Raw genomic sequence first — 12,365 nt, 5'->3', positions numbered from 1 at the left:
GAGTTTCCCTCTCAGGAACGCTTTTGCTGCATCCCATATGGTTTGATATGGCATGTTATCATTTTCGTTTGTTTCCAGATAGTTTTTGATTTCTCCTTTAATTTCATCAATGATCCATTGGTTGTTCAGTAGCATGTTGTTTAATCTCCACATTTTCGTCACTTTCCCAGTTTTTTTTTCATGGTTCATTTCCAGTTTCATAGCCTTATGGTCTGAAAAGATGCTTGTTATGATTTCAATCTTCTTAAATTTATTGAGGCTTGCTTTGTTTCCCAACATATGGTCTATCCTAGAGAATTTTCCATGCGTGCTTGAGAAGAATGTGTAGTCAGCTGTTTTTGGATGGAGTGCTCTGTATATGTCTACTAGGTCCATCTCGTCCAGTTTTTCATTTAAGTCTAATATTTCTTTATTAACTTTTTGTATGGATGATCTATCCATTGCTGTAAGTAGGGTGTTAAGATCCCCTACTATTATTGTGTTGTTGTTGATTTCTCCTTTTAGGTTTGTTAATAGTTGCTTTATGTACATTGGTGCTCCTATGTTGGGTGCATATATATTTATAAGTGATATGTCTTCTTGATGGAGTGTCCCTTTTATCATTATATATTTCCCTTCTTTGTCTTTCTTAACCTGTTTTATCTTGAAGTCTACTTTGTCTGATATGAGTATGGCAACACCTGCTTTCTTTTGTTTGCCATTAGCTTGGAGTATTGTCTTCCATCCTCTTACTCTGAGCCTGTGCTTGTCTTTAGTGCTAAGATGTGTTTCCTGAAGGCAGCATATTGTTGGGTCTTGCTTTTTAATCCATCCTGCCACTCTGTATCTTTTGATTGGAGAGTTCAATCCATTTACATTTAAGGTAATTATTGATATATGAGGGCTTAATGTTGCTGTTTTGTCACTTATTTTCCGGTTCTTTTGCATTTCCTTTGTTTCTTGTCCCATTTGTTTTGGACTGCCAATTCAGTTTGGTTGTTCTTTCTTATGATTCTTCTAGTTTTCTCTTTGTTTATCATATGTGGTTTTGCTTTGATTATTTGTTTAGTGGTTACCTTGAGGTTTGGGCAAAAAATCTTGTGTATGAGATAGTCCATTATCTGATAGCCTCCTATTTCCTTATACTAAGTCAATTCAGTCACTTTCCTCTTCCCCTTCTAAGTTGTTCTTGTTATAACTTATTCTATCTTGTGTTGTGGCTGTGTCTTTACAGTGATGAGGTTAAATTTATTTTTGGTGAATTTCTTCCTTTGATCTTTGAGTTTAGTATTTAAGTGGTTGCTAACCTATTCCGGTAAAGATCTACTATTTCTCTGATTTTGTCTACCTACTTTTCTCCTTCCTCCAAGCTTTGTGTTCCCTTTCTCTTCTTTTTTTCAGGCCTGAGGGCCTTCTTGAGTATTTCTTGTAGTGGGGGTCTCGTGGCCATGAATTCCCTTAGCTTTTGTTTATCTGGGAGAGTTACTATTTCTCCATCATATTTGAAGGATATTTTTGCTGGATAGAGTATTCTTGGCTGAAAGTTTTTGTCTTTCAGTATTTTGAATATATCATTCCAGTCTCTTCTAGCCTGAAAAGTTTCTGTTGAGAAATCTGCTGAGAGCCTGATGGGAGTTCCTTTGTACGTTATTTTTTGTTTTTGTCTAGCTGCCCTTAATATTGTTTCTTTGTCGTTGACCCTGGCTAGCCTTACCACTAGGTGTCGTGGTGAAGTCCTTTGTCTGTTAATATATATAGGTGTCCTGTTGGCTTCGCTTACTGGTATTTCCTGCTCCTTCCCTAGATTTGGGAAATTCTCAGCTATTATTTCCTTGAATAGCCTCTCTGTTCCTCTTTCCCTCTCCTCTCCCTCAGGAATACCTATAATTCTTATGTTACATTTTCTAATAGAGTCAGATATTTCTCGGAGTCTTTCTTCATTTCTTTTTAGTCTTAGTTCTCTCTCCTCTTCCATCTGGAGTATATCTGTATTCCTATCCTCTAAAGTACTAATTCTTTCCTCCATATTGTCAGCTCTGTTCTTTAAAGATTCCAGATTCTCCTTTATCTCCACCATTGTGTTCTTCATCTCCATCAGCACTGATTGGTTTTTCTTTATGATTTCAATCTCTTTTGTGAAGAAACTCCTAATCTCATTGAATTGTTTGTCTGTGTTGTCTCGTATTTCGTTGAGTGTTTTTATGATAGCTATTTTGAAATCTCTGTCATTTAGTTTATGGATTTCTGTGTCTTCGGGGTTGATTTCTGGGTGCTTGTCATTTTGTTTCTGGTCTGGTGATTTCATATATTTTTGCATTGTGGTTCCTGTGTTGGTTTTGTTTTTCCTCATCCTGGAAGTCTCTGGTTGCAATTTCCACCTGCCGCCACTGTCTGGTGGTAAAGGGCTGTGTAGTCTAAGCCCCCTGCGCTCTGCCCCGGTTTTTCTGCTGCGATCCGCAGTTTTTTTTTTTTTTCCCCCGCTGCGATCCACGGGTCCAGTTGTTTGATCAGGTCTGCCTTGGATCACTAGGTCTGGTCGGTTGAGCTGCAGAGTCCGGGTTGCGGGGAGGGGGGAGCTCTCTCTTTTGCCCCCTGGGTCCCTGACGTGGGAGGCTTCTCGTTTGCCCCTCTTTATCCGCTCTCTGGTGTGCTCAGATGTTGATGGTAGCCCTGTGGCTCCTCTGAGTCCTCTGTGCGGGAGTTTCCCACTGGCTGAGAGAGTCCGAAGAGCCACGGTTTCCCCGCCGAGGGCCGCCCCTCCCCCCTCTCTGGGAGCTGCGCGGATGGGATCGCTGATCTGATGGGGAGGGAGAGGAGTTCTCCTTACCTCTCCCCACTTCCTCCGGGGGCCCAGCACGTTCCGCTCTCAGATGTGCGGCCGTGTGGATCCCTTCGCTCTAGGTTTTCACTGTCTGGGATTCCGTTGTTGGTCTGTGACTGTTGCTTTTGTTGTATCTTGTTGGGGGAAGAGTTCACGGGAAAGCTCACTCCGCTATGATGCTGACGTCACTCTCTCTTGGTGATTTTGATGTGCATTGGTTCTCAGTTAAGAAGCAACGAGGCCTGCAGATGGAAGAAGGAATTGATCCATACTGGCAAATAAAGTCCAATGGTGAGAAACATTAAGGAGACTGATGTGACCTCAAGAAAAACTTGTTAACAATTTATGGCAATTAAAAAGTGGAGCTGCCTACTTCTGGAAACAGTGACTTTCCTATCACTAGAGGTGTTTGAGAAGAAGAAATTCAAGCATCAGCATGGGTAGATACAGGCTATAGAAAAAGATGCAAGAGGGTCTTTCCCTGGGAATACTTAAAAATAGTTTAAATATGACTGAAAAAAGTAGTGAAAGCAATAGGAAAAAGGTTTCCTTGTGTTATGTTTGATTTAAATGCACTCATCATACACATCTTCATCTCAAAGCAATTTCTAGTTGCTTTTAAGAATAGACTAGTGACTCTTTAAAGTCAGCACAACCAAGGAAACACATATAATGGTGTCAGTTTTAAAGATATATAAATATATATTTATATATTGTATATATTTACATATTATATATATTTATATGTTATATATATACACATTGATAGTGGCAATAATTTGAAAATTTAAGCAATGAAATGTCTGTAGTTAGGTGCTTAACATATGGTTCAATTATATAATGGCACTATATAGCCAATTTCATGAATACTAACAAGAGTAGTCAATTCATGCATTCACATTAAGAACTTATAGAGCTATTTCAATAAAAACTTATTGACTTTCCACATAATTTTGTTTTTTGTATATTGTCTTTTGGGATTGCTTTCAGAGTCAGTCTTATCAATTTGTGGCCATGCCCTTTTGGACAAAACTAAAAATGATAAAAACAATAGCAAACAGTATAATTTGGGGAAGTCAGTCATTTTTTCACTAGATGTAACTCAAAATATTATGTTTATATTTTCAAATATAAAACTCCTTCTTTCCCAAAATGTTGACAGTATTTTATCAATCAGAAAACCCTAATGAGGGAATACAAACACAAACACAAGTTCAAAAGAAGATTTCTTAAATGTTTTGAATACTGGAAAATGTTTATCATCACACGATGATTCCTTGGATGGAAAACACTCATTCCCATGTGAAATGTTATATATGCCCATAGAAACTAGTTAGTCATGCATATATATTATAGTCATCTATTGTGCATGTGAGGGAGAGGTTATTTAATTATTGTAGTGTTTTTTTGATCCCCCCAAATTTAACAGTGGAAATAGATTCTTCCTGTATTCTTACCTAAGACAATTAGTAAATAGAGATTTTGGCAGTGTAGTAGGCAGAATAATGCTGCACTCAAACTTGTCCATGTCCTAACCCATGGAACTTGTGATTATCTTAGGTTACATGCCAAAAAGGAATTAAGGCCTAACTAAGATTGCTAATCAGTGGACCTTGAGGTTGGAAGATTCTCCTGGATTATCCAGATGGGCCCAACGTATGCACATGGGTCCTTATAAGCGGAAGATCAAGATAGAAGAGAGAAAACCAAAGAGATGACAGCATGAGGACTTGACCAAATGTTGCTGACTTTGAAGTAGAAGGAAGTGGGCCATGAGACAAGGAATGAAGGTAGTCTCTATAACCAGGAAAATGTAAGGAAATAGATTCTTCTCTCGAGTGTCTAGAAAGAATGCAGCCCTTCTAACACCTTGACTTTAACCCAGTGAGATCCATTTTATACTTTTGACCTCCATGATGCTGAGATAATAAATTTATGTTGTTTTAAGGCACTAATTTTTGTTAATTTCTTATAACAGCAATAGGAAATTAAAATAGTTAGTAGGCATTTTTGTAGTCACAATCCCATTGAAATGGTTTGACAAATGATTATGATTTTTTCTAATATCTTCACTGGCATTATGTATACTCAATTATAGTTTATTAAAATACTTAACGTGGTTTGAAAGAGACCTATATATCAGCCTATAAGTGTTTAAAAATTTTTCTCAAGAAACCTCTCTTTTTAACTATGAAAAAAGTATCCGATGGACACACATCTCCCAGGTTTTCATGTTCATTGTTTAGTTGCCTAGCTAATCTGAAACTTCTAAAACAAAATAACATCCATAATAGTTATGAATATAAGATGAGGGATGATGTGCAGTGTCTCTCTATACACTGAACATTTCTAATTAAGATAAATGCTACCCAGAGCTGTAATTATGAAAAAATGCACGCTGTGGAGAAACCATCCTTTTATTTCAGTAATTAGTTAGTCATGGGCATATCTTGCTTAATAGCAGAATCTAACCTCCAAAAGTTTAATTTATTATTTTCTGTGATTACTATATCAAATAGTAAATGCTTTGCATAATCACTAGAGATTTTTCACAAAATTAATACTGAACTCTACCTTCTATTTTTTTAATTTAGTCCTCAGTATTTACAGTGAAGATAACTCTAAATAAAAAAAAATTGTTCATGAGGATTTCACAGTTTTTTCCCTTTGCAACAACAGCTGCATGAATTCATCCTTGCCTCACCACTGGAGTCACCCCAGTCAGTATCACTGCAGGTGCCTGGGCCCTAGGACCCAATGCAGCAACCACACAGGCACTCACAGCCTCTGAGGCCATGTGCATGCATGCCACCATCCTGGTACCTGTAGCTGTACATGTGTACATAGCTGGCCCCCACTGCCACGCATGCACCAAAAGATAGCCCCAGCAGCTATGAGCATGAACAATGTTAGCTCCAGCCCCTAAAGCTGCATGTGCACCTGCAGCTAGCCCTGGCCCCTGCTGCTGGCCTTGGCCCTTGCCAACACATGTGTACCCACAGCTGGCCCTTCAATCCAGATGCATACACACCATTGGCCCAAACCCTCAACATCATCTGCCCCAGTCTCTTACTGCAGGACCTGGAGGTGCTACTGAGGACTCCAACAGCCCTTGTAGTCAGCCCCCTGAAATTCTTGCCTCCAAGGACCGCAGAGTTACTAACATCATGGACCCCAGCTAACTGAGCTGATGAGATATCACAATCCCCTAGACCCAGAGACAATACATGCCCCCACACATGGCACCCTGGCAACTAGACCTGGTACCACAGTGTGCTCCAGCATGCCATGCCCCTCACCAGGTGAAGGTCTTTCCTTAATAAATCCAGTCCAGAAAGCCTAGAAGAGCTGACTGCTTCTTTAAATGCAAAGACACCTACACAAGCCTAAAAAATGAGGAAGAATCCAGAAACCATGACATGACCAAAAGAACACAAATAAACTTCCATAAACCAACCCCAAAGAAATGAAGATCTATAAACTCCTGACAAAGAATTCAAAATAGTTGTTCTAAAGAAACTCAGTATGCTATAAGAAAAAACAGATAAAAAAATTAACAAAATCAGGAAAACAGTACAAGCACAAAATGAGAAGTTCAACAAAGAGAAAGACAATGTAAAAAAGAATCAAGGAAAATTTTGGAACTGAAGTATACAATGACTGCAATAAAAAAATGCAATAGAGAGCTTCAACATCAAACTTGATCAGGCAGAAGAAAGAGTCAGTGACGTTGAAGATAAATCATTTGAAATTATCCAGTCACAGGAGAAAAAGAAATAATGAAAAGGAATGAAGGAAGCCTATGGGATTTATGAGACATCATCAAGAGACTTAATATTTGCATTATGAGAGTTCTAGAAGGAGAAGAGAGAAAGGGGCAGGAATCTTATTTAAAGAAATAATGGCTGAAAATTTCCCAAATCTGAGGAGAGATATGTACATCCAGGTACATGACTCAAAGGTCCCCAGTCAGATTCAATCCAAAGAAGACTTCACTGAGACAAATTATAATCAAACTATCAAAAATCAAAGAGAGAATTTTGAAAGCAGCAAGAGAGAAGAGGCTCATCATACACATGGAAATCCCCATAAAGCTAAAAGCAGATTTCTCAGCAGAAACATTGCAAGCCAGGAAAGAGTGTGATGATATATTCAAATTGCTGGGGAAAAAAAATACTGCCAACCAAGAATACTTTACCTGGCAAAGTTGTCCTTCAGAAATCAAGGAAAGCTAAACACGTTCCCTGACAAACAAAAGCTAAGGGACTTCATCACCACTAGACCTGTCTTACAAGAAGTGCTGAAAGGAGTTCTTCATGCTGGAATGAAAGAACACTTATTAGTAACATGAAAACATATGAAAGCATAAAACTTACTGGTAAAGGTAAATATATATTCAAATTCAAAATACTCTAATATTGTAATGATTGTGTATAAATCACTTATAGCTCTAGTATAAAGGTTAAAAAACAAAAATGTTGGGCTGGCCCCATGGCTTAGCAGTTAAGTACGCGCGCTCCGCTACTGGTGGCCTGGGTTCGGATCCTGGGCGCACACCGACACACAGCTTCTCCGGCCATGCTGAGGCCGCGTCCCACATACAGCAAGTAGAAGGATGTGCAACTATGACATACAACTATCTACTGGGGCTTTGGGGAAAAAAAGGAGGAGGATTGGCAATATATGTTAGCTCAGAGCGGGTCTTCCTCAGCAAAAAAAACAGGAGGATTAGCATGGATGTTAGCTCAGGGTTGATCTTCCTCACAAAAACAAAAAACAAAAAACAAAAATGTTAAGAATAACTATAGCGACAACAATTTGTGAATGGATTCACAATATAAAAAGATATAAAGTGTGACATCAAAAACATAAAATGTGTGGGGAAGAGTAAAAGTGTTGGGCTTTTGTACGTGATCAAAGTTAAGTCATTATCAGCTTAAAATAGACTGTTTCAGCTATAATAGGTTTTACATAAGCCCATGGTAACCACAAAACAAAAACGTATAGAAGATACACAAGAGATAAAAAAAAATTATCCAAAGCTTACCACTAAGGAAATACATCAAATCATAAAGGAAAACAGCAAGAGAAGAAGAAGGGAACAAAGGACCTACAAAGTAGAAACAGTTAACAAGATGGCAAAAATACGTCCTCACCTATCAATAATTCCTTCTAATGTAAATGTATTAAATTCTCCAATCAAAAGACATAGAGTGGCTGAATGGATTAAAAAAAAAAACCCATCTATATGTTACCTACAACACTTTCAAAAAGGATAGATTATCTAGATGGAAAACCAATAAGCAAACACTGGATTTAAACTACACTTTAGACCAAAAGGACCTACTAGATATATACAGAACTTTCCACCCAACAGCAGCAGAATACATTCTTTTCAACCACACATAGAACATTATTCAGGATAAACAAGTCTTAACAAATTTAAGAAGATTTAAATCATATCAAACATCTTTTCTGACCATAATGGTATGAAACCAGAAATCAATAACAGGGGAAAAATGGGAAAATTCACAAATATGTGGATATTAAACAATGTGTTCCTGAAAAAACAGTCAAAGAAGACCCCAATAGAGAAATCAAAAAATATTTTGAGACAAGTGAAATGGAAACACAATATACCAAAACTTATGGGATGCAGCAAAAGCAGGCCTAAGAGGGAAGTTTATAGCAATAAATGCCTACATTAAGAAAAAAGTAAGATCTAAAATAAACAACCTAACCTTACACCTCAAGAAACTAGAAAAATAAGAGCAAGCTAAGCCCAAACTTAGCACAAAGGAGATAATAAAGATTAGAGCAGAAATAGATAAAATAGAAACTAGAAAGACAATAGAGAAGATCAATGAAACTAAGAACTATTTTTGTCAAAAGAAACAAATTGACAAACTTTTAGCTAGACTAAGAAAAAAAGAGAGAAGACTCAAGTAAATAAAATCAGAAATGAAAAAAGAGACATTACAACTTATACCACAGAAATACAAAGGCTCATAAGAAACTACTATGAACAATAATACACCAACAAATTAGAAACAATAAAGAAAATAAAAAGTAAACCTACAGAGTAGGAGAAAATATTTGCAAATCATATATCCATTAATGGGTTAATATACAAAATATGTAAGGAACTTATACAACTCAACAGGAAAAAGCAAATAACCTGATTAAAAAATGGACAAAGGACCTGAATAGACATTTTTCGAAAGAAGATATACAAATGGCCAACAAGTACATGAAAAGGTGCTCAACATCACTAATCATCAGGGAAATGGAAGTCAAAACCACAATGGGATATCCCCTCACACCTGTTACAATGGCTAATATTAAAAAGACAAGCGATAACAAGTACTGGTGAGGATGGGGAGAAAAGGGAACCCTTATTCACTGTTGATGGGAATGTAAATTGGTACAGTAACTATGGAAAACAGTATGGAGGTTTCTCAAAAAATTAAATATGGAACTACCATATGATCCAGCAATCCCACTCTGGGTATTTATCTGAAGGAAATGAAATCACTATCTCGAAGGGATATCTGCACTCTCCATGTTCATTGCAGCAATATTCATAGCAGCCAAGGCATAGAAACAACCTAAGCATCCAACAATAGATGAATGGATAAAGATATATACATACAGTTGACTATATATGTACATATGTATATATATATGTATATACACACACATACACAATTGAATATTATTCATCCTTAAAAAGAAGGAAATCTTGCCATTTGCAACAACATGGATGAACCTGGAGGACATTATGTTAAGTGAAATAAGCTAGACACAGAAAGGCAAATTCCCATGATCTCACTATATGTGGAATCAAAAAAAATGTTTGAACTTATAGTAACAGAGAGTACAATGGTGGTTACCAGATGCGGGGGGGTTGGGTAGGAGAGGAGATATTGATCAAAGAGTAGAAACTTTCAGTTATAAGATGAATAAGTTCTGGAGATCTAATGTACATCAAGATGACTATAGTAATAACAATATATCATGTACTTAAAACTTGCTAAGAGAGTAGACCTCAAGTGTTCTCCCCACAGACACAAAAAAGGTAACTAAATGAGATGATGGATATGTCAATTATCTTGATTGTGGTTATCATTTCAAAATATATAGATATAGCAAAACAATATATTGTACACCTTGAATATCCAATTTTTTTTTTTTTTGGCGAGGAAGATTGGCCCTGAGCTAACATCTGTGCCTATCTTCCCCTATTTTGTATGTGTGATGCCACCACAGCATGGCTTGATGTGTGGTGTAGGTCCACGCCTGGGATCCAAACCTGTGAACTCTGGGCCACTGAAGCAAAGCACACCAAACTTAACCACTGAGCCACTGGGCTGGCCCCTACATTTTTTAATTTGTCAATCATACCTCAATAAAGCTGGGGGGAAAAAGAATTTGTTCAGAATTTCTTTTTGATTCAGAATTTGATGAAAACTAAGAGAGGTAGTAAGGAGATGATGAGGGGAGTTTGATTTTCAGAATAATAATGTGACAGGGTCTGCTGATACATTCCCCAATGAAATGGGTGAAAAGTATTTTTAAAACCCACTGGGAATGGCCCTAAAGAAAAACAACTAATGAAGAAATATCAAGGAAATCTGCAAAAATTTGGTAAGAAAAGGGAAAATCTGGTATTTGAACCGAGATCACTCCCTCCATCACCCCTCCCAGTCACTGAGGCAGAGACTCCATTCCTGACTGTTTTGGGCGGTTTATCCAGTTACTCTTTTAAGACCTGACTTCCAGTAGAGACTCACCACACCGCATGACACAACATTGGCTGAGAGGTACTTGGCCTCTCTGCCCTACCCTAGTTCCATTTGCATGGACCCAGTCAACAGGGAAGGGGGATCAGTGAGTGGTAATTGGTGATATCATAAAGAATGATATTAATAAATGATAATAAATGATATATTATATATCATTTATATATGATAGATATGATATATATAAAGGAGATATTAGCAAAGAGATGATTTTAAGCTATAAGATGCTTTTTCCACTCAGCAGTTTCCTACTTCACTGCTTATGCAGTAGCCCCAATTTTAACCCATTGGCCCACTGTTAAGAGTGTTACTTTCAAGTCCTCCAACAGCAACAAAGCAGGTATAGGACCAACTGACAGGTGAGGGGGCACCAAGTAGGTTATTCTTACCATCTTCATTTCTACTGTTTGCACAGGCCTTTTACTAATATTCCTGCCACAGTATCTGAATAATTTTGCTATACTAGAGTGAAAAACCTCCTAATTATTTAAATGTCTTCTTCAAGTGAGGATTTAACAAAAAGCAAAGCACATCTTTGCCAAAAATTTCAGCAAATAAATATTGGATTAGGCATGATGTTTGTAAATTCTGTGTTATACGTTTGTATCTTCCCCTGCCCCAATATAGTTTCCATTTCAAACATCCCATAACTCCATATCTTCTGGAGCCAATCAAAATTGATAGAAATTAATAGGTTAGGAATCTGCATAGTTTCAAAAATCTTATAATAATTAAACATATTATGCAGACAATAGGGCTATGAAAATTTTGCATCAAGTTAGGTCAGGCTTCCAAATTTTTTATGCTTTCATTTCTTAGAAGTCTTTTCCTAATAGACGAGAGTATGCCTGTAGGGCCAATGTTGGTTGTTCAGAACTCATTAGCCAAAAAAGAATGTGTTTCACTCATAGCCATAGGGAACCCTTACCTTGTTTGGTGACAACTGAAGTGATACAATCTATTGTCCTGTCATCTTGGGTGCCTATTGCAAAGTCCCTTAAGCTTATTCTGGTCAATTGCTAGAAAATATGTGTTACTGAGGCATTTTGGCCTGGAACTTGAGACATTACCCCAGGCAGAAACATGTTTGAAATATTGTTTTCTTTGTTCAGAAAAAATTTAAAATGCCAGTTCCAAAAACAAAATAAACTAAACAAACCAAAAGAAAATTAAACAATGCTGCTCATAAAGCAACTTGCAGTGTTTTGAGCCAGTGATCATGGGATTTGGCATTGTTTTATGATTCCAACAGAGTCAATCCTGTTGCGCTGCAGCTATCAAAGACCACAGCAAACCGTTTATTTCCTCATTTTATAATTGTAGCCTACTGACAACTAAGACATGGAGCAAGGATATTTAAGCCATAATTTTACACAGAGGTTGAGTTCCCTGCTCAGTTTCTTCTTACCTTCATGCAGTGACTGGTTTTCTACAGTTTCCTTTTAATTATTTTAAAAATCTCATGCTGTGTTTTGTTTATTAGCAACTGATCCCAATTTGTGTTGTGTACCCTGCGGGCCAGCAGTGCAAAGTGAACCAGTACAAATGCCAGTAATTCATTCCACCTGTTATGATGCTCATGTCCTGCTTGGCCATGGTTAGAGGCCTTTACCACCAGCGCAACTGGTCTACCATTAACACAACTCCTCTAGACTCTTCTCCCTGCTACCATATCAGCCCCAAGGGCAGGTCAATTCTGTATTCTAATTAAGCTGAAGGCTCCTTCCCGACACAATCCTCTAAAGCCTCAGGTCAATAAAATT

The sequence above is a fragment of the Ceratotherium simum genome, chromosome X (assembly GCF_057802395.1).
Source record: "Ceratotherium simum simum isolate JZ-2026a chromosome X, ASM5780239v1, whole genome shotgun sequence".
Taxonomy (NCBI): domain Eukaryota; kingdom Metazoa; phylum Chordata; class Mammalia; order Perissodactyla; family Rhinocerotidae; genus Ceratotherium; species Ceratotherium simum.
Note: the sequence above shows the minus strand (reverse complement) of the source record.